This window comes from Adiantum capillus-veneris, chromosome 7 (assembly GCF_014529385.1).
Source record: "Adiantum capillus-veneris isolate H3 chromosome 7, ASM1452938v2, whole genome shotgun sequence".
In the NCBI taxonomy this organism is placed as follows: Eukaryota; Viridiplantae; Streptophyta; class Polypodiopsida; order Polypodiales; family Pteridaceae; genus Adiantum; species Adiantum capillus-veneris.
This window is the reverse complement of record NC_140937.1, coordinates 19,518,970-19,539,121: the sequence shown is the minus strand read 5'-3', so window position 1 is coordinate 19,539,121 and position 20,152 is coordinate 19,518,970. Positions and strand designations below refer to the sequence as shown.

Sequence of the window (20,152 nt, the reverse complement as noted above, 5' to 3'; positions counted from 1 at the left end):
GATCGAGAAAATGCATCTTCAATGGCACACACAGTTTCTGTTGCAAGTGCTTGAGCAGCAGGGATAGCATCTATTTCAATTTCCTTGGAGCTCACAAATTTGCAAGAAAACACACAAGGATACACTAAGTGCTAGTTGAAATTATTGTGTACATTAAAAAGGTGTAGTTGAGTGGAGTCTTGTGGTGTACCTTACTAGTTCTCCTAGTTTGAAAATAGCATCCGTGACTTTCTTGTCCCGACATATACACATACTCATCGGCAGAATACACTACAATGTAAAAGGGAAAGGGAAAGTGAGTGATAGTCACACACACAAACTATAGATAGAATAGGGAGTATGAAGATTACCTGAAGCATCTTGTGCCAATCGTGGGACTTCAACCCATATAATTGAACACTTCCACCCTTCTTGCTTTTGTGAAAGCTCCCTTTAGCGACCTCATGTATCCTGTTGGTGTGCGAATAGAGGTGATGGTACCCTTCACCTTGTCTAATTCTTCTTTTGCTAGCATCCATGGTGCTTTAGGAAGCACAATCTTTCCATTTGGGGCACGCCGTGGAGTAGCAGAGGCGGGGATCCGTTTTAAAAGCTTCAAATCCTCCCTCGCACCCAAAGAGTCCTTCTTGCCAATAATGTGGTCCCATAGTGTTTGGGATACATTCTTGAATATGTGCATGGGATCCAAGAGGTGTTGTATTTTTAAGTCCTTCCAATATGGAAGCCTTAAAAATATGGAATACCTTGACATACCTTTTGGTGGAGGACACGGAGCGGATTGTTGTTGTGGTGTTCCTCCCAAATGGTTATCCAATCTTCCATCGTGAGCTTTAGAGGAGCCTTCCCATTTGTTGGATCCTTGTGCTTGTTATGCCCTTGGGGTAAGAAACGATGGTTGTTTGTATAGATTACCTTGCGCAAGGAATCGGGCCTCTCCATCACCAATGATGGCCCGCAAGTAGGACATGCATTGCGCCCCGATGTGGACAACCTTGCATACATATAATATGGTTAGAGAGATGAGTGAACTAAAGTGAGCTAAAGGGAGAGAGGGAATGAGGGAAAGAGAGATAGAGGACAGGGGGTTACCAAAAATCTCTCCAAACCCACGATAGTCGTGCATAGTCAACACAAGGATTCCCCTCACTTGAGCCTCTCTCCCCCCCCTTTGCAAGTGAGACATCGACAACAGGAATGCCTCTCCCCAGGATAGTTGTGCATAGTCAACACAAGGATTCCCCTTACTTGAGCCTCTCTCCCCCCCTTTGCAAGTGAGACATCGACAACAGGAATGCCTCTCCCCAAGATAGTTGTGTATAGTCAACACAAGGATTCCCCTCACTTGAGCCTCTCTTCCCCCTTTGCAAGTGAGACATCGACAACAGGAATGCCTCTCCATAACTCCTCCAACTCCTCGATGAGGGGCTCGAGGTAAATGTCAATATTTGACACTTTGTACTTCCCTGGCACAAGAAAGAAAAGAAGTATATTGCCCTTCTTGGTTGTCTCCCATGGTGGAATATTGTAGTTGACGATCACCACAGGCCAAGTGCTCCATGAAGTAGACTTAGTGCCGAAGGGGTTGACACCATCACTTGCTAACCCAAGCCTCAAGTGTCGAGGCTCCAACCCAAACTCTGGCCATTGAGTTTTGATGTGCCTCCATGCAGGTGAATGAGCAGGGACACGCATCATTCCATCATTTGAGCGATGGTTTGCGTGCCACGCGAGAAGCTCCACGATAGACCTACTTCTAAACATGTGTTGGATACCGAGGAATTAATGAAAAATGTCTTAATACCTTGCGGGGTAGGTGTGCCCCGCTCACACCTGTCTTGTATCGTGCCTCCCCACACACGGGACATGAGGTAGCATGTGCATGCTCATTGCAATATAGCATGCAATCATTGATGCACACATGGATACACTCATACTCCATTCCAAGTGTAGTGACATACGATCTAGCTCTCCAATGATCTGGAGGCATGTGGTGATCTTCTGGCAACATTTTGCCCATCAGACTACAACAAACATGCGTATTAGTATAATTCCTAGAAGATGACACCATAAAGAGAGGGGGAGAGAGTATATAAAAGCCACATTCCATACTTACAGAAGTAGTGCATCGACACTTGCATTACTCCAACCAAATTTTTCTTGCAAATTGAGTACTTCCAACGATGCTCAGAGCACCGAGTACTGTGCACCGTCGTAAAGAGGTGTTTGGACACTCGTTATCAATCTATCCTCCGTTTTGGCAACCCGTTTAGTGCAGGGCTGACAATCCTCCTCGCACACGCCGCGCTCATGAGCTACTAACTCATCACACGTGTCAAACATGTGCTCATCTTCTACCTCAAAATGCGGCAAAGACGCCATAGGAGCTGCCGTTGTGCCGATGTAGAGCCAACGGGAGGATTACCATGTGGTGCACCCAAATCGCCTAGTCGCTCTTGCCTCTTCCGTTCGGCCTTGCACGCCGATGCACCACCACCGAACACAAAACAATGGGGCACCTCCTCAAGCTACGGGTGAGTCATGTTATCGTCTCTTCGAGCACTTTTTGAAGGATGCCAAAGCTGTGAGGTCCCCACCCCGTCGTTTCAAACGACGGATCTGATGATAAACCTGGTGGCCAATAGATCTATAGCAGAAGCAAACAAAGTGGTTCAGGGTTCATCTAGCGGACGATCTCTCATCACAAGGTGAGTCGAGTTCGAGCTTTTTAGCAACGAGATCTAGCTCCACCTCGTAGGGGAAGCGTGATTAACCTATCTAGCGATCCTAAGACCCACCTTCCAAGAGGAGAGAAATCACGAGTGTCTTTTTGCCCATGTTTCAGAGGCACGTACACTTGAAACTTCGCCACTCTAGGGGCAATGAGTAATACTAATGTCGATTTAAGCATTATGGGGACGGAGAGTTCCCAACCAATCGGGACCACCCTTCTCATAGGCATTGACAACCTGAGGCAAGCTACCACTTGCCACCCCCACACTCACACTTCCTTGTGTGTCCTAATTACTACCACAAAATTTGTTCAACATAAAAGTTCCTTGATTAGATTCTGATTCACAATGTTCGTTAAGACAGCCCTTCAATCAGTATTGCAAAGCGGCACCAAGAGAGAAACTCTAGTAAAAATTCTACTCAAACTTATTCATTAAAATTCCAATGTTCTGGAGGTACAACATCCCCCCTCCAGCGAGAGTTTACTCCTCCCGTTGTCGCCTAGCTGCCCATACAATTAGGTATGTCCACCGCATAGAAAGCACAACATGGACATTCCCACCGCATAGAAAGCAAGACGTGGGTTCCCACCGCATAGAAAGAAAGTCGTGGGTATCCACCACATAGAAAGAAAGTCGTGGATTCAAGATCCCTTAACCAGGAACTCTGCCCCCTGTGATCAGTAGGAGGATCAGAACTAGTTCAACATTGGAAATAGAATGAACATGCCGAGCTAAATTTTTTCTAGCAGACATTCTTTCCTATTGCCAACAGTATATCCGTCAATCATTCTTTCCTACTTTAGACTTTAATATACAAATGAATTCAAATGCCGAGGTTTTCGTCGGATTTCTCCAACTTGTTTGGGAATATGTTCTTTCCTAGCTAAATGTGTGCAATGTTAAATTAAACAAGTTGAATAAAATTGCGACCTACCTCTTCCATTTCTTTGTCAATGGCCCGTGAGATGGCCGGTGCTTGTTCGTCCATGGAAGCTTTTCCTTTTCCGTTCAAATTGCTCATTCCCACCTCGCAGTCGTGGGCACCACCGAAGCGAGTTCTCTTAACCGGGGCCATTTTATACTCACTACTTTAAATGATAAACTTGGAGAAAAGAGTTAATGTCCGAGAGCATCATAACAATCCAAATGATAGATTAGAGTCATTGAACAATCCCCCTTATACAAGAGGGTTAGATTTTTCCTTCGAGACATAGTAATTTTATGGATAATAATTTACTTGTCCTATGGGAACCGGCTCTAAAGTTAATCACTTGGCTTAGATGATTAAGAATTTCAGAATTTTACTAATATAATGACAAGAGATATGAATTAAGCAAGCTCAGTCACTTTCCTAATGCAATTAGAAAGATGCAAAATTACCGCATGCATAGGTGAGAAAATTCTCTTCTTAGTGGCTTAATGATGGATTAATTTTATGTTAATCACATCTTAATGTATGAGAAAATTGAATCTATCTTAGTTACACCAATATTGTGTGGTAAAAGAATGAATTTCATCAAATCTACATCATTAGCGGATTGACAATTAATTACTATGCTGCTGGAGAAAGAAATCTCTTCTAATCATGTATTAATCATTGATTAAGAGTGATGAATGGCTGCATAATTAGCTATTGGATGATGATTATGTAATGGAATATAGCTAAGGAGAATTAGAGAGCAGCTATTGGGAATTTGTAGCTAGGATTAAGCATAGTAGACGAGGAATTAAGAGAATGATGAAGAGAATTATAGAAGAGCATAAATTAAATCATGATTACCGTGATTAGGGGCTGAAATCCTCTTGATTTTCTGATCCAAATGAGTTCTCAAGACGAGAATCCGGCAGCACTTCCCTCCTTTGCTTCTCCTTCAAAAACTGTGTGTGCCGACAGCACCTCCCCAAGGTGTGTGTGTGTGTGTGTACTGGGTGTGTGTGTGAGCATGTGTGTGTGTGTGTGTGTGTGTGAGAGCACACCCTTAAAAGGCTCCTCCAAGCTGAAAATCGAACCTAGCTGCTATAAGCATCAGAGTGAGCACTCACTTCATGCATTGGCAAGTCTAGTTACCTTCTCACCAAGTGTCCAGTTCGCTAGCCTAACTGGCTCTCACACTCACTCTCAAGCTTGGAAACTCTCCCACAACTCCCACAAGACAAGAGGGTGCCCCCTAGCTGCTAAAGCTGGCTCAGAGTGGCCTGGAACCTGCTCCCGCACAGCCTCGAGCCCCGATGCCTCCCCGCACAACTTTAGGAAAAATTGGTTTTAGGCTAAAACGGCCCATACGAGTCGGAATTTAATGCCGTAAATTGCTATACTAAGCTCTAACTAAGGCGTACTGGTCCGAGTACCTTCCATATTTAGCAGCCCCCGGGGTCCAAAAATACATTTTTTCAAATTCGGGATACGGGTGCAGTTTTTCGAGACTGTCAAAACTAGACGGGTCGGGTGACCAAAAACTTACTATTTTTGGAATTTGTTTACAAAAATTATTTTAATTTGCATTTCGAAGCTTTAAAACATTCTAAACATCATGGCACACGAAATTCGGAAAACTGCTAAAAATAGTAACTTTTTTCCATTATGTTCATTTCATGGTACAAGGGTGCTCTTTTTGGTCGGGGTCAGAGACCTTACAAAAGCCCTTCGTTCTCCACGTGCTCCAAAGCAATCCGTCTCAAGCGAGGAATTTCCCTTTTGCACTTGGTGCAAGGACAAGGTAATAGGCGTGGTAATAGCCGCGGTAATGACTCGCGCTTAAAAAAGGAAAGATTGTAGAGTATGCCGCATTTTTGCAACATACCCTACGTTCTTGCTCTTTGCCATCACTCCCAAGCTTCCCCCCCTGTTGGCGGTCATAGCACAACGCACCGACATAATGTCAATCCGGTGGATCGGAACCCGGCTAGTGCATGGAGGCATGGATGCACCTAATGTGACGGAATGACGACTCTAGGAAGAGGGGTAAAGCAAGAGAGGAGAAGAGGGAAAGCCGATGAAGCAACACACTCTCAATCTACACTCTAACTCTCTAATCATGCAGACAATGGTGTATCCCTTTGCTCTAATCTCAAGCACACACACTCTAATCACACATTAAGCATACACAAAGAAGCCTAATGAGAGAAATGTATGCAGCCCACGTACACACACACTCTAATCTAGCACACATGTGAAGCAAGAATGCTCAAATAAGAGGGAAAACTTGAGAGAGAAGAGAAGATTAACACTAATCATACACCATTAACACACATAATCTTGAAAGACAAGAGAAAGTAGAGAGAACTTAGCTTCCATTAATCCCAATGACTACTACATATGATGTGGAAGATCCAAGCTCCATAGCCACTCCTCTTCTTCTTCTCCACACTCCCTCACACTCTCTTCTCTAAGAATGCCCTTTCACATCTTGTGAATTGACTTATATACAAGGGCTTTTAAAAATGGGCGGCCAGCCAAAAAATGTATAACATGCTGCAGGTATCTAGGCTCATCTAATCATCAATGTACAACTTGGAACCCACTGTGGAGCCCGTAAATACAAAAAATATAAGCATACACATATGTGTACACACCAATGGAAGCATAATGCATGTCGTTGACACTCGTCCGTCAACACTCTCCCCTCCCAAAGCTTTGTCGTCCCTGACAAAGCCATGTCGTGGTAGATGCTTGAGAAAGAATGTGCCTACAAAAAGAAAAAGGTGGATGAGGTAGCAAGCAAATATATGGTGATGTGCGCGTATGTCGCACGTGTCAATGCAAGGAACTTGCTGATACACCATGTGCGAGCCACAAATGGCTCCAAGCACACAACAAGCCTAAACTAGTAAGCTCAAAGAAGGCGATGGTGTGTCACTCACCGCTCTACGCTTGATTCGTGGAGGATTCCTCGCCGCGAAGAAGAAGGAGCCACCGCTTCGCCGCGCTCAACCGCTTCACCGCCGTCGTGCCTTCGTAATGCTCGATCGCCCTCTCTCTCTCTCTCTCTCTCTCACACACACACACACACACACACACACACACACACACACACACTCACACACACACACACACACACACACACACATACACACACATACAAGGAGGTGAAGAAGAAGAAGAAGATGGAGATGGAGATGGATCAAGAGCACTCTTCTATTGCACAAATGAGAGAATGAGTGAATTTTAGGTTTAGTTGACTTTTATATGAGCTCACCCCATTCACACTTGGGCGCCCATGCTTAGCCTACTAATCCCTTGAATGTTCCAGTTAGAGTGCGCCTCTCATCGGCGATCACTCTTACTCTTTCCTATTGGACCGACAAGCCCGGTACCTGACTCTACCAATAAATAATACAATGTCCGCCGTAGGTTACAACGTCAGTCTCGTAGGTGATAGTGTGTCCGTGAGCCGTGAGGGTTAACATGCCCCCCTTCCTGATGTAGATTCCATCCTCGGAAGCTATTGAGTTGAAGCTCGTTCATCGAGGTGGAAGAGCATTTGAGATGAATGTCCTTAGCCTTCTTCAATCACTGCAAAATCAAACAACATTGGCACAGTAATTGCATTCTCATAAGCGATTAAAAAGCATATGAAATTTTAGGCAGACAAATTGATTGGTAACAGAATTTTAAACAATTTGTCAGCAATAAACATTAAATTGCAATGTAATCAAATGCATAAACAGATGTAAAGGTAAAAAATTAAACAAGTCTGGGGTCGCTAATTTAACGGTCGAAAGGAACTAGAGATCGACTATTGATACCATGGGTAAGCTTCTTAATTTTCTCTGGTCAATTAAGTTGTTTAATCGCGAGAGCCAAGTATTTCATGTTCGAGGGCTGACTAGAGGCTATACCTAGAAGACCTTGTAGTAAGCTACGATAAAAGGAATTTCTCATGAAATCATCGCCTGACTGATTACCTTTTCTTTGACCCCCCAAAGTCTTTTCACAGTGATTCAATTTTGATGTGTGTGCTTATTTTGTATGCCTTGGGTTTTTTTCTTTTCAGGAAAAGCGCCCACACTGGGAACCTCTAGGGCTCTAGTACCATAGGCGATACATGTGAGTGAAGTACCCAATCAAGCTGAGATTTCTCTTCCAACTTAAGATTTTACATTGTGGCACTTTGATTCGTTTTCAGCATTTTAATTTTGTAACTTTGGGGGGTCATATAGCACTGATACACCTCCCCAGGCTCATCACACTAGTAAACTCCCTTTATAATACTTAAGATAAAGGTCAATAGGGTCAAGCCCACTAGAAAGCCCTAGTACATTTCACACAATGCTGCCTAAATCGGATTAAGAACCTAAGTAACCATTAATTATTAGGAAGGCATTCCCCATGGTATTAAGAGAAGATCTCTAACACCTAACTTGGTCAAACTAGCTTAGTCGAACTTGCTTGATTTTTAAACCTAGACAAGTGATTATGACAAAAATTACATTGAATTAAATGTTTGATACTAAGCAAATGTGCTGGATATTATGCTACCAATCACAATCAAAGCAGACAATCATAGATGAAAAAAGGATAAGGGGCAATGCTAATGGACAAGAAACACTTGTTTGTGTTGATGGTCGCGCTTGATTTGAAGAGTGAGTCGAGATAAAGATTCCATGAAGGTCCAAATCCTAACAACAGAAACATGCTCCTGTACACACTAGGAAACACAAGGAATACCTCTAGGAGGCACATCAGTGGGAAAAAAAAACTTTGCTAATCACTCAACTCTAAAACAGAAACACTCATATTGTATTAATCCTACCTACCCTCCATCACTCGAGTGATGGGGATCAAAGGTATTTTATGACATGGGTTTCTGTTTCAATGTACCGGATGTGAATGTGTAGGTCTGAGTCAATGTTTTGACTTTTATTGTGCATACTCGTTTGCTAATTGCTCTTGCTCTTTATTTTTTTATTTTTTGTGAGTATAACGCTTTATATATACATTCCCTAAGATTGGGAGATTGAGAGGTCAAGGAATCAAGGTTGAGAGGGGAGTAAGTGAATGATGACTGTCAGCAAACACTCCCCCCTTCCTTGGGTAGATCATATCGTTTGAAATGTGCTCGTCACCCTTTGAAACCAATTGTTCCAGTTGATAATAGGTGAGGATTTTTGCCAGTAGTTTTCTATTACCTTAGGTGCCTTATCGAGTTGCAAGGGTGGTAAGATACTCTCCCAGAATCGAACTTGAAGTGGTTCATCAGGTGATTCTTGAAGACTAGGGGGTGTGGATTCCTTTGTAGCTTTATGGAGGTCCACTATTGTAGGTCGACGATGTGGAGAATCTTTTACCTCTATGGATGCATTACATGAGGAGCTAGAAGCTTCATGGGACTCCCCCCTTGTTGAGCTAGGTGGAACAAATTGTTCTTTCTTTGGTACCCAGACTAGATTTGGAGTGGGTGTGTAGCATTCTATTATTTTTTTCTTTCCTCGATTGGCGATTCGTTTTGGAGCTACGAGATTGGGCTCACATGGGTCAGGTGATAGGTAAGAACATAATCTACGTTTTGGCACCCATATTTGATCATTTCCTTGATAGTAGCCTTGGGCTTCCAATAGTCGAATAGGAGTCCAACTCCATGTTTTCTTACTTTTCTTGGAACGAGTGGTACGTTTCCTACAAGGCTTTTGTTTTTTAGCATCCGCCATGGTCGCTAAAGAAGCTTTAGGGACCCACTTGTATGTTTTCTTTGCTATATTAGGATGAGTCTTTCCAGAAGCTATATGTATTGCTTGTAGAATATTTACAGGTACAGGCATTTCATCCCCCTCAGGTGTTACCCAGGTTGTCCCCCTGTTTCCCCAAGTGTCTATGGTTGCTACTAGGTGGACCCAATCCACATTGTCCGACTCAGTCATCCCAGGTAGTACATCCATATAAGGAGAATCTTTCCCAACATCAGTGTCCACTTTACACGTGTAACAATACTGCAATGGGGCCGAGTGAACTGTGGTGTCAGATCTATGATCAATTATAAACCTATTTCCTAGAGGATGTGCTCGACCCGTCACAAGATCCACTTGAATGACAGAATCTTAGAACTGCAAGTAGACATGGTTTTTAGACCAGTCATGCACCATTTTTGCTTCCCTCATGAAAGGACGTCCTAAGATCATCTCCGATGCCATAGTGTGTTTGGAGAAATCCATAACAATAAAGGTAATCCTTATTTTATGTGCAAAGACCTTGATCTTGAGATCTTCTAGCATCCCAATAGGTTTAACAATAGACCCATTCGCCTTCACTACTATGGTTGTGGTCGCAAGGTGAGGTCTTCCCATAGTTTCCCATCAATTTTTAGTCACAATGCTAACCCCAGCGCCACCATCAAGGATTCCCTTCACAGTTAATCCCTTAGTAGTGATTGGTATAGTTGCATTGGATTCATCACCTTCAAAGTATTGTCCCAACTTGTTAACAGGTATTTCTATAACAAGGTTCTCATCTAGGTTGGGTTGTGGATCTATGTATTCCTCCTCTATTGGCATCTCCTCAGCTCCATCCATCTGTGCAAATTGTGGTAGCCCAAACTTCAGTTCTCCATTGAGGAAGGCTCGAAGGGTTGAGACTAGCTCAGGGTCTTTATATAGTTTGTACATGATGGTGGTTCTAACTTCTGAAGACATGAAATCCATCAATTTGGCAATGTTTAACGGCACCTTTTGGCCTTGAGTCCCTTGACGAGGGGAAGATGGGATCTCCATTTTTTTGATAGGATCAGGTAGTCCCTCTGTAAACATTCTTTCCATCAAGAAGTGAGTACGCCCACTTTCCCATGACTTTAAGTCACTTTCTTCTTGGATGACACTAGGTATGTCCAAGGGTCTATGGACTTGGTGAGGTTGTTGTTGCGTAGGGAACACGGTGTTTGTAATGTGGATCTTCGTAGGTGTTGGTTCTAGATCCCTTTGGGTATCTTCTACCAAACTCCTTAATTGCTTGACTCGCTCAATCTCCTCTATAGGGTTTAGGTAAGTTCCTATCTTCTTTTTGGATCCTGGCCATTGTGTCTCATGAAGATCTTCCTTGTTGGTTTCTATGTTAGTGGTCGTTTTGGTCTCCATGGTTTCACCTGAATCAGAATCTTCTTCAACGTCGTTCGTATATACGGGGTCATCACCAGTCCCTATGTTGGTCTTTGAACTGGGGTCTGACTTCGCTGCTTTTTGCGATCTCTTTCTTCGTGTTTTCTTCTTTTTCTGAGATTGGGAAATTGATGCCGTGTCTCTTTCCTCAAGAATATAATTTTGTTTTTGGAGCATCGATCGTGTGAGTACGTTTACTGGTACCACGGGTGTACTTGGTGATGGCTCCTCGGTAACTTCAATCCAGTTTAATGGCGTGATCTTCGGTGCATTTGGATTATTTGGACATTGGGCAATCAAATGATCTATGCCGCATCGATTACACATGAGTATCGGCATTGTAGACGTGCTCGCTTGATTGGTTTGCATTAGTGTGGCGTTCTTTTGTAGCCTAATAGGACACTCGGCTACACGATGTGGACCTCCACACTCATAGCATTGAAGAGGTGGTCTCTTAGCAGTGTAATTGATATTTTGGCCTCTTGCCGCAAGAGCAGCTACTTGATATACAGGTTTGACTTGTCCCTAATAGTCCTCCATGTAGTATTGTGGACTTTCTTCAAGCACATACATCCCATAGGCGATATTAGGATCTATATCTTCCTCATAGCCTTCCAAACAAGAAATAGATGAATCACAACCCCTTGATTCACAGAAGTGATTCTCGGATGTGGTGGTTGCGGTCCTAGCACTGGAGGTGGTAAGGGTGTTGTTTGAATAACATTTTGGGCCCTAGGGACCATGTGTTGTGCTGTTTGTTCAAGAGGTGGGGCCGGCATCAAGGCAGGCACTCGAGGTGTGTCTGTCCATGCTAAGGTTGGTCTATTGGCCATCGCACGCTTAAATACTATGCAATCCTTAGCTTGATGACCATACCTCCCACATGCATTGCAGTTCCCATTGAATTTTACTCTGAAAGTAGGGCATTCACTGGTACTATGCGGTCCATAGCATACTGAGCACCATTGCTGCTCCCTTCTTGGATACATATGATTGTTTTGCAGAGCACGATTGTCTCTAAGACTCTCTTGAATAGCCTTGGTGAGATCTGCTAAAGTCATCTCAGATATCTTTGGCTCCTTAGCAATAGGCTTTAGGGTCATTGGCTGATGCCCTGATGCTTGCGAGCTAATAGATTTAGGCTCAACAGACACTCTTTCTCCTTGAATCATTAAATTATCCTCCAATTGGATCGCATTGGTGGTGACTGCTTCCCAAGTGGTGATACCTCTAATGACTAGGCCATTGTAGATATCCTCATGTCGTAACCCCCTAATGAATCTATCAAGCAATTGGTTATTGTTGAAGTGCTCATTTGGATTACAACGAGAATTCAAATGCTTCAAGCGACTTATAAAGTCTCTCACCGACTCTCCTTCCTCTCGTTGGGCTTTCTAGAGCTGAGAGGCTACACCCCAAAGCACTCCCTCTTGTATGTATTCTTTTAAGAACAGTCTCCTAAGAGTAGGGTAAATCGTTTTTCCTTCCACCCTTAGGGTTCTATACCAATCCCCAGCCTTCCCACTTAAGGTTAGGCTTAAAGCATTTCTCTTATGTAGGTCACTGTGTTCTCCTAGAGAATCGCATATTTGTTCAAACACTTCGATATGCTTCCTCACATCCCCGTCTCCACTAAATTTTTGTGTGAGCTTGGCTATTTGTACTGCCTTACTTCTAGGCTCTCTATCAGGCGTGTTACGCATATTCTCAGCAATAGATCGACCAATAGCTTGAGCAAATGTTGCCAACTCACCTAAATGAGCAGGCACCGTGGGTGAAGGCGCTCCGGAGACTACATGTGGAGTAGGTATTGGCATTGGGCTTGGCGCATAGGAAGCCCTTGGGTTCCACGTTGGGTACGATGTTGTGCCATGTGGTGGTCCATAGTTCATATGGGTGGCCCTAGGCATAGCAGACATCGGATGTGACATGCTAATGCTAGCCGGTATAGTCCCATGGAAATAAGAACTTGTGTATTGTGGTTGTGGAGCATAGGTAGTTGAAACAATGGGAGGGGTAGGGACTACATGAGTGTGATGACCCATAGGTGCATATGATTGGTACACACTTGTAGGTATTGTTGCAGGCATTGAGCTACCATGTATCGGTGCTTTACTAGCAAACGAGGTCCATGGTGTGTTTCTTGGCATGCCCATCATTGGGGTAGGCATGGTCTCCGTGGTGTCATCCAGGGAAAGATGAGCTAGACTTGGAAAATTAAAGCTATCACTTGTGGGCTCAGATTGCATTGAGACCCCTGGCGAAACAACATACGGGGGATCGATGGGACTCACTGGGGGAGTCTCCATTTGTGATAGAGTGGGTTGTTTCCCTTTGCCGTGTCTAAAAATCGCATAGGACCCGTCGAAGGTATGTTTATTCCTCGATTTTGCCTCTCGGACTGGATAATCCTATGGATGACATTGCAGATCATGTGTTGTTGTTCCTCTAGACTAGTGGAACTAGATGTAGATTGTACAACTTCTAACCAACCCACATGGTATGTGTAGCCCATGTATAGGTCGGTCAAAGTCTCCGTGTGTAGGTCATATTCCCAATTTTCATTGAGAAATATCCCGTCCAAACTTGGTGTTCTAGAGGGTTTCCGTGAGGTGGATGCAATGTTGCTTCCCGTGTTTTGACTTTTAGTCACCGCTGCCTTAGAGGCGACTTTGGAAGGTGGTAGCTCGGTAGGGCCCTCATTAAATGAGGTAGGTAGAATGTCCACGTGGACACTCTGAGGGAGTGTGGGGTCTACAGAAGATGTGAATGGTGATTCTACTTCCCCACCCCCTTCGTTTACTTCACTAGCCGTAGGTTCAAAGCGCGTAGCTCCACTAAAAGTTTCCATCAAACGGCTAAAAACACTCGTTCCAAGTTGTTGGGCCCAGCTAGGCACGGTTTCATTTGTTCCCCCGGGGCTTTGTGTACGATGCTCTTCCATAATATCGTAGTCAGAGGAAGAGTTGCTAGCCGCTATATTTGGGTCTTGGGTTGCACTACCTTGGGTCCCCACCGAGGGCGTAGACCCTAGCGTGGAAGGATAGTGAGTACCCCCGTAAATCGAAGCACTAGCTAGTTGTTCGGACTCTAGCACACGACCAGAGCGTAGATACATGTGCTTTGGGTGCCCTACAAGTGTCGGCAAGTACCCTCAAAGGTTACTTGCTTTGTTTTGTGGGTGTTTTGCACCTCGCTTTCTACTTGATGTTTTCTTGTTTTTGATGTTTTTTGAATGTTTTTTAATGTTTGATTTTTTTTTATTAAAGTGTGTGATAGCTCGAAACGAGCGTATCACTTAGAGGGTCGCTGTGTGCTTTATAGCACAATTTTCGGGCATCTGACGTTCCGTTGGTCCTCAAAAAATCGATTTTTAGCTACGTGTGAAGCTAAAATTCGTTTTTTTAAAAGGCGACCGAGGCCTATGCCTGAGCGTGAGCTTGGGTTTGGGTCTGGGCTTGGGTCTGGGAGATATTCCCGATCCCGGTCCTACCTTTTTAAAAAAAATATTATTTTATTATTTTTTATTTTAAGGATAAGGCCGTCGCGGCCTGCGCAAGAGCACACACACTCTCTCTCTACCTACTTATAACTAATACACCTACTCTTACACACTAAAACACTCTATTAACTCTCACTAATCTACTTCCTACTTACTGTACACAGAAAACTAACTACCTTAATACACAGAGAATAAACACAGAACCTTTGAAATCTCTATTAACAAAGAAAACTAACTACCTTAATACACAGAGAATAAACATAGTACCTTTGAAAACTCCATTAACAAAAAAAACACACAGTATAACACCAATTAATCTCTCTTCTCAACACACACACACTCCTTCCTTACCTTTCCTACAATAGAAATTGCACCATGGAGAAGCACAGAGTACTACTCGAGCTTCATGTATGGCATTCCCCGGCAGCGGCACCAAAAATGTGCGCATATGTCGCACGTTTCAATGCAAGGAACTTGCCGATACACCGTGTGCGAGCCACAAATGGCTCCAAGCACACAACAAGCCTAAACTAGTAAGCTCAAAGAAGGCGATGGTGTGTCACTCACCGCTCTACGCTTGCTTCGTGGAGGATTCCTCGCCGCGAAGAAGAAGGAGCCGCCACTTCGCCGCGCTCAACCGCTTCACCGCCGTTGTGCCTTCGTAATGCTCGATCGCCCACTCTCTCTCTCTCTCTCTCTCTCTCTCTCTCTCTCTCTCTCTCTCACACACACACACACACACACACACACACACACACAAGGAGGTGAAGAAGAAGAATATGGAGATGGAGATGGAGCAAGAGCACTCTTCTATTGCACAAATGAGAGAGTGAGTGAATTTTAGGTTTAGTTGACTTTTATATAAGCTCACCCCATTCACACTTGGGCGCCCATGCTTAGCCAACTAATCCCTTGAATGTTCCAGTTAGAGTGCGCCTCTCATCGGCGATCACTCTTACTCTTTCCTATTGGACAGACAAGCCCAGTACCTGACTCTACCAATAAATAATACAATGTCCGCCATAGGTTACAACGTCCATCTCGTAGGTGATAGGGTGTCCGTGAGCCGTGAGGGTTAACAGGTGATAAGGCATAAGGAAAAGGCAAAGCATATGTAGTAATGAGTAAATGCAAAGAATTATGAAATGTTACACAACCATTAAGGAAAAATAAATTACACTTGCTGAAATTAATTAATCAAGAGTTTTGGGCTTATGAATGAGTCTATCAATTAGTTAGCTACGACTAAGGGTTAAAACATTTACTCTAGTACTAGCTAAGTTAGTAAATTTATCCCAATGCAAGATTCCCTAATTATGTATGTCATAGATTAGCTAACTAACTCTCACAACTCGAAACAAAATCTTGAATTTTTTTTACTTGAAGCTCAATGGAAGTCTTTCTCATTTCATTTTTCTTGCTTTTCATTTGTTATTTTTCACATTTTGCAAAATCATTTGACGTGTGTGCTTATTTGTATACCCGGGGCTTTTTGCTTCTCAAAGAAAAGCACCCACACTGGGAACCTCTAGGGCTCTAGTACCATAGGCAATACATGTGCGTGAAGTACCAAATCAAGCCAGGATTTCTCTTCTAGCTTAAGCTTTTACACTTGTGGCACTTTTGTTTTTCTTCCATTTCCTTTGTATTTTCACTAGTGTTCTTTGTTGTTTGGGTGAGAAAGCCTCTCTATGCTTAAAGCACTCCTAAGGTTTCAAACACTCAAATAATTTTACCAACTAGGACTAGTAGTCAAGTAAATGAGTTAACCTAAAGTCATGGCCACCTAACCTCAAGGATCATCAGTAAAACTAAACTCTAAGTCAATTAACTAAAGAAAGGACAAGTTTATACATCTTTAATGGCAGATAACAAAACATAATTGAATGCACTTAATCAAACCAAGAAGAAGCCACAATCAACAAATATAAATGTACAAAATCATATATCACAAGAAGGAGTACACTTGTGCATGGGCTCGATGAAGAGGTCGATGTCATGGAAGCTCCTCGTGTCTGGAGATACATCATGTCTACATGGTCATCCAATCTCCATGGGCAAGCTAACGTCTATCTACGTGCTGCATCAAAAGATCAACAAAAGCATTGTACCTCCAAGAGCTATGTCAGCAGCAAGATAAAATAACAAAAGTAACAGAATAATAAAATAAAACATCTAAGCTAGGGTCTAAAACCTGGATATCCAGAGGGAAAAAAATTTCTCTCGTATATGCACATATCAATGTGTACAAATCTCAAATCTCGTGCAACTAGGAGTCAAGAGAGAGCTCTCACCATGAAGCATGATCTGCAGTCTCTTAGCTCGATCTCTAATAGTCAAGGGATGGCTAACACCTAGCTCCATATGTAAAGTTTTCTCAACAGCACAAGGAATGGGCGTAGGGGGGACATCAGCCTCTACTCGAATAGTCTGTGGAAGGCTCTTCGATAGCCAAATCTGCAATGCTCGCACTCTCGTAGGGATGTCAGTCTGAGCTCTCCTAGCGTGTCTACGTGTGCATCTAGCTCTAGGACATACTATCTGCTGTGAAGGTACCAACCTCTCTAGGGGTAGTCTCATCTCTCGACATCTGGCTCGTGGAGGTCTCGCTCTAGGGTATGATCTTGTATGCGCTGGGTGTGCTACCGCTCGTGGCCTAGGTACCCAAACATGTCTTTGTCCCTCAAAGTAATCTTGTGCCTCAAGTGACCGTCTAGATGTGAGCCAACCATGTGAAAATCCGTCGTCGGTCATATGGCTCTTCAGAAATATGATCGTGTCATCACAAGGTAAAAATCTAGCATGTATCTCGTCACGGGGAACAAATACCTGTTGGGTTGTCCTGGAAGCTCTACGTGGAGAGCTACGTGCCTAATCTATCGTGTGTCGCTCCTCATTGGCACTACTCATCGTCGTAGAGACTCTGCGTAGAGAAGGCTCTACACATGGCTGAGATGCCTGTGTACGTGGTCTCCAAACAAGTCTAGCAGGCTCTATCGTATCCCTACATAAGGTGTTAGTAGAGGTCACTCTAGTCCGTGTACGTCCATGTATATGTGGTGTAACCTCTATCTCTGTGGTGTCAGTAATATGGTCTCTAGGAACCTGATCTAGAAAAGTACGGCTCGTGGCTGGTCTCCGCTCAATCGGGTGATCTGATCGTGAATCAGCACTCATAGATGGCACTAGGGAAACATATATATGTGGTGGCTGCTCTCTCTGTGACTCACTGGCTATGACACCGCTATGCAAGCTAAAAGAGTGGGATAGAAATGATGTCGGCTCTGCATCTTCTTTCATGGGGGATCTACTCTCGTAGATGGCTCTAGCTCGACAACTATCTCTAAGGGCCTCTGTGGGGTCGGCAGATCTAAACAAGGATTCTCAAGGGCAGCTAGAATCTGTGGAGTGGTCTCATCTATAACAAATCCATCAGAGTCACTCACTCTATGACTCTGTGAGATCTCTCGTTGTGTGTTGGAAGTCTCGTGGATAACTGTGGTTGGTGGTGTAGGCTCCTTTACAATACTCTGACTGGGCTCTAGTCTCAAGGGCTCTACCTGTGGCAGGCTAGGTGCTGGAGCTATCTCTCGTGGCACACTATCATCCTCATCTGGCATCTCCCAAGGTGGTAGAATACGACGTGACAAAAGAAGCCTAGATCTCTCTAGTGGTGTCTCTCGAGGACTCGGAGCTCTCGGTAGCTGTGGAGCTAGTGTGGTCGTCGTGGGTAAACATAAATCATCATGTCTAAGTCGAGGGGAGTAGGGTACACCTATAGTCAGAACATATACTGCATGATCGACATCCCTATAAACTCGCTCACGTGGATCTCCTATCAAATATGCAAGAAGGCGGGCTGAAGGATCTGTGGATCCACCACTCGTCAGGCGTCTGTACCTACGACCAAGCTCATCTAGATAGGTCACGGTCTGCTCAACTCTCTGAAGCTCCACTAGCCTAGGATGTGTCTATGTGTCTGGGCTGTCATCTGGGTGTGCTCGCTCAATGTCATCAAAATCAAGGGTCTCAATCAAGAGATACTACTCTCCGAGCTCATCAATAAAACTGCTCTATCGGCATGTGGGTAGGCTCTCACAATCTGCCTAGGTGTAGACATGATGCGCTGCAGGGTGGATAGCCTCACAACAGGGTGATCATAAGTGTCAACATAATATGCAGCCCCTCGTGGAGATCGGCCTACTATATGCAAGATCTGATGTCTATATCTCTCATGCTATCCCTAGTCTCTCTGGTCTCGGATAGTATCTGAAGGGTGGGGGTCAGTGGTCTAGGGGCACTCATATCTACAATGGGTGATCTACCGGGCCCTACCTCTGGTGCTCTCAACTGGGGTGATGTGGTCGTCATAGATTCTCTCATATGCTCTCTAATCTGTGTCATCAAAGGCTAGCATGGGTCTCTAGATGGTGCAAGGTGTCGAGGTTGAGACTCTCTAAAGTATGTGTCTCGAAGGCTCTGGGTCTCTATCTATAGCTCACTCTGAGTGGTACGCAAAGTGCTAGCAATCGCCGTGTACATCGCTCTAGACTCGTGATAGCTCGAAACGCTTGGCGGCAAATCAAGTCTAGGTGAGGAGAATCCTGGCAGTGCTTTCATGAGTGATGTGGGTGGTGGCACTGTGTCTAAAGGAGGTGAGGCACTCCTACTCGAAGTAGGGCGCTGGGTCGGTCAAGGATCGTACGGCAATCCACAAGTCAAAAAGTAAAGCTCAGTGCCTGTGGTGCTCATGTAGCATATGTCTTTAGGCTCGCCAAGTAGTGTCACAACATCTGTTGATAGGCGTCTACTAGAAGTGCGACACTCTAATCGATATATGCGCTGAGAACTATCTATATAGATCACTCGAGGACCTACCCGCTGTAATGTAACCTGCACAGGATGGTCGAAGGCCTCAAGGCAATCATCTGCGTGTACTAGCTCTATCTCCTCTAGCCTAATCAAATGGTCGACCACATACGTGGCGCGATAGTCATCTCTAAATGTGCCATCCCGCGTGTCGTTGGGAAGGACTCGCACCACCTGGAGGGTCTGTGTGGGGCCAAAGGAGTCACGGCACTAGACAGAGAAATGTCCATATGTGTTCGTGTAAAAGGGCCGGCCTCTATGCTCGCCTACAAGTGTGAGCAATGTGTACTCAGAGCACGAAGTGGTCATGGCCATCATATGTGCGCTCTCGGTGTATGATAGGCCTCTAAACCTCGTCAACTCGTCGAATGTAGATTAGAATCAAAATCTGCACTATATCAAGGTTTATGCGTACAATCGGACTCAAATCTGGCAAAACCTAACTCTCGGACGTATCTGCTCTAAATGTGTCTAACGTGTGTACATGCGCGCGAGCACCGAGTATGTGGGGCGTGTGATGCGTGTGGAATATGTGTGAGAAGCAAAGAAAGAATGAAAAAAAATCGTTTTTTTATTTTATTTATTTTTTTAGGCCTTTTAAATTCTGACGCCTATGCAAATCAAATTTTGTTTTCTTGTGCTTTCACACTCTTTTTATTATCTTTGTTGACTTTGTTTCTCTCTCTCTCTCACCTAGATTCTTTTCTCACATGCCTTGTCTTTTGTTGACTTTACTCCCTTTCCACACACCTAAAAACAAGCATGCACATGTGCTTGACCCCCACTCCCTTTGTTTGCTTGTGCACTACACTTTACACACACCCCAATTGAGGATGGCACACATCCCTCTTAAATGATGCACACACCTAAATCAAGTAAGTGCACACACGCATCCAATTTAAGTAAATGCACACACACCTAAATCAAGTAATTGCACACACACACCCAATTTAAGTAAATGCAC

General features: G+C 44.1%; 2 pseudogenes; both read right to left on the bottom strand.

Moving 5' to 3' along the window:
- Positions 1–6,342: 6,342 nt before the first annotated feature.
- LOC147453522 (uncharacterized) lies at positions 6,343–17,939 on the bottom strand (annotated as a pseudogene).
- Positions 17,940–18,985: 1,046 nt separating this feature from the next.
- On the bottom strand, positions 18,986–19,497 carry LOC147453521 (uncharacterized; annotated as a pseudogene).
- Between the last annotated feature and the right edge of the window lie 655 nt (positions 19,498–20,152).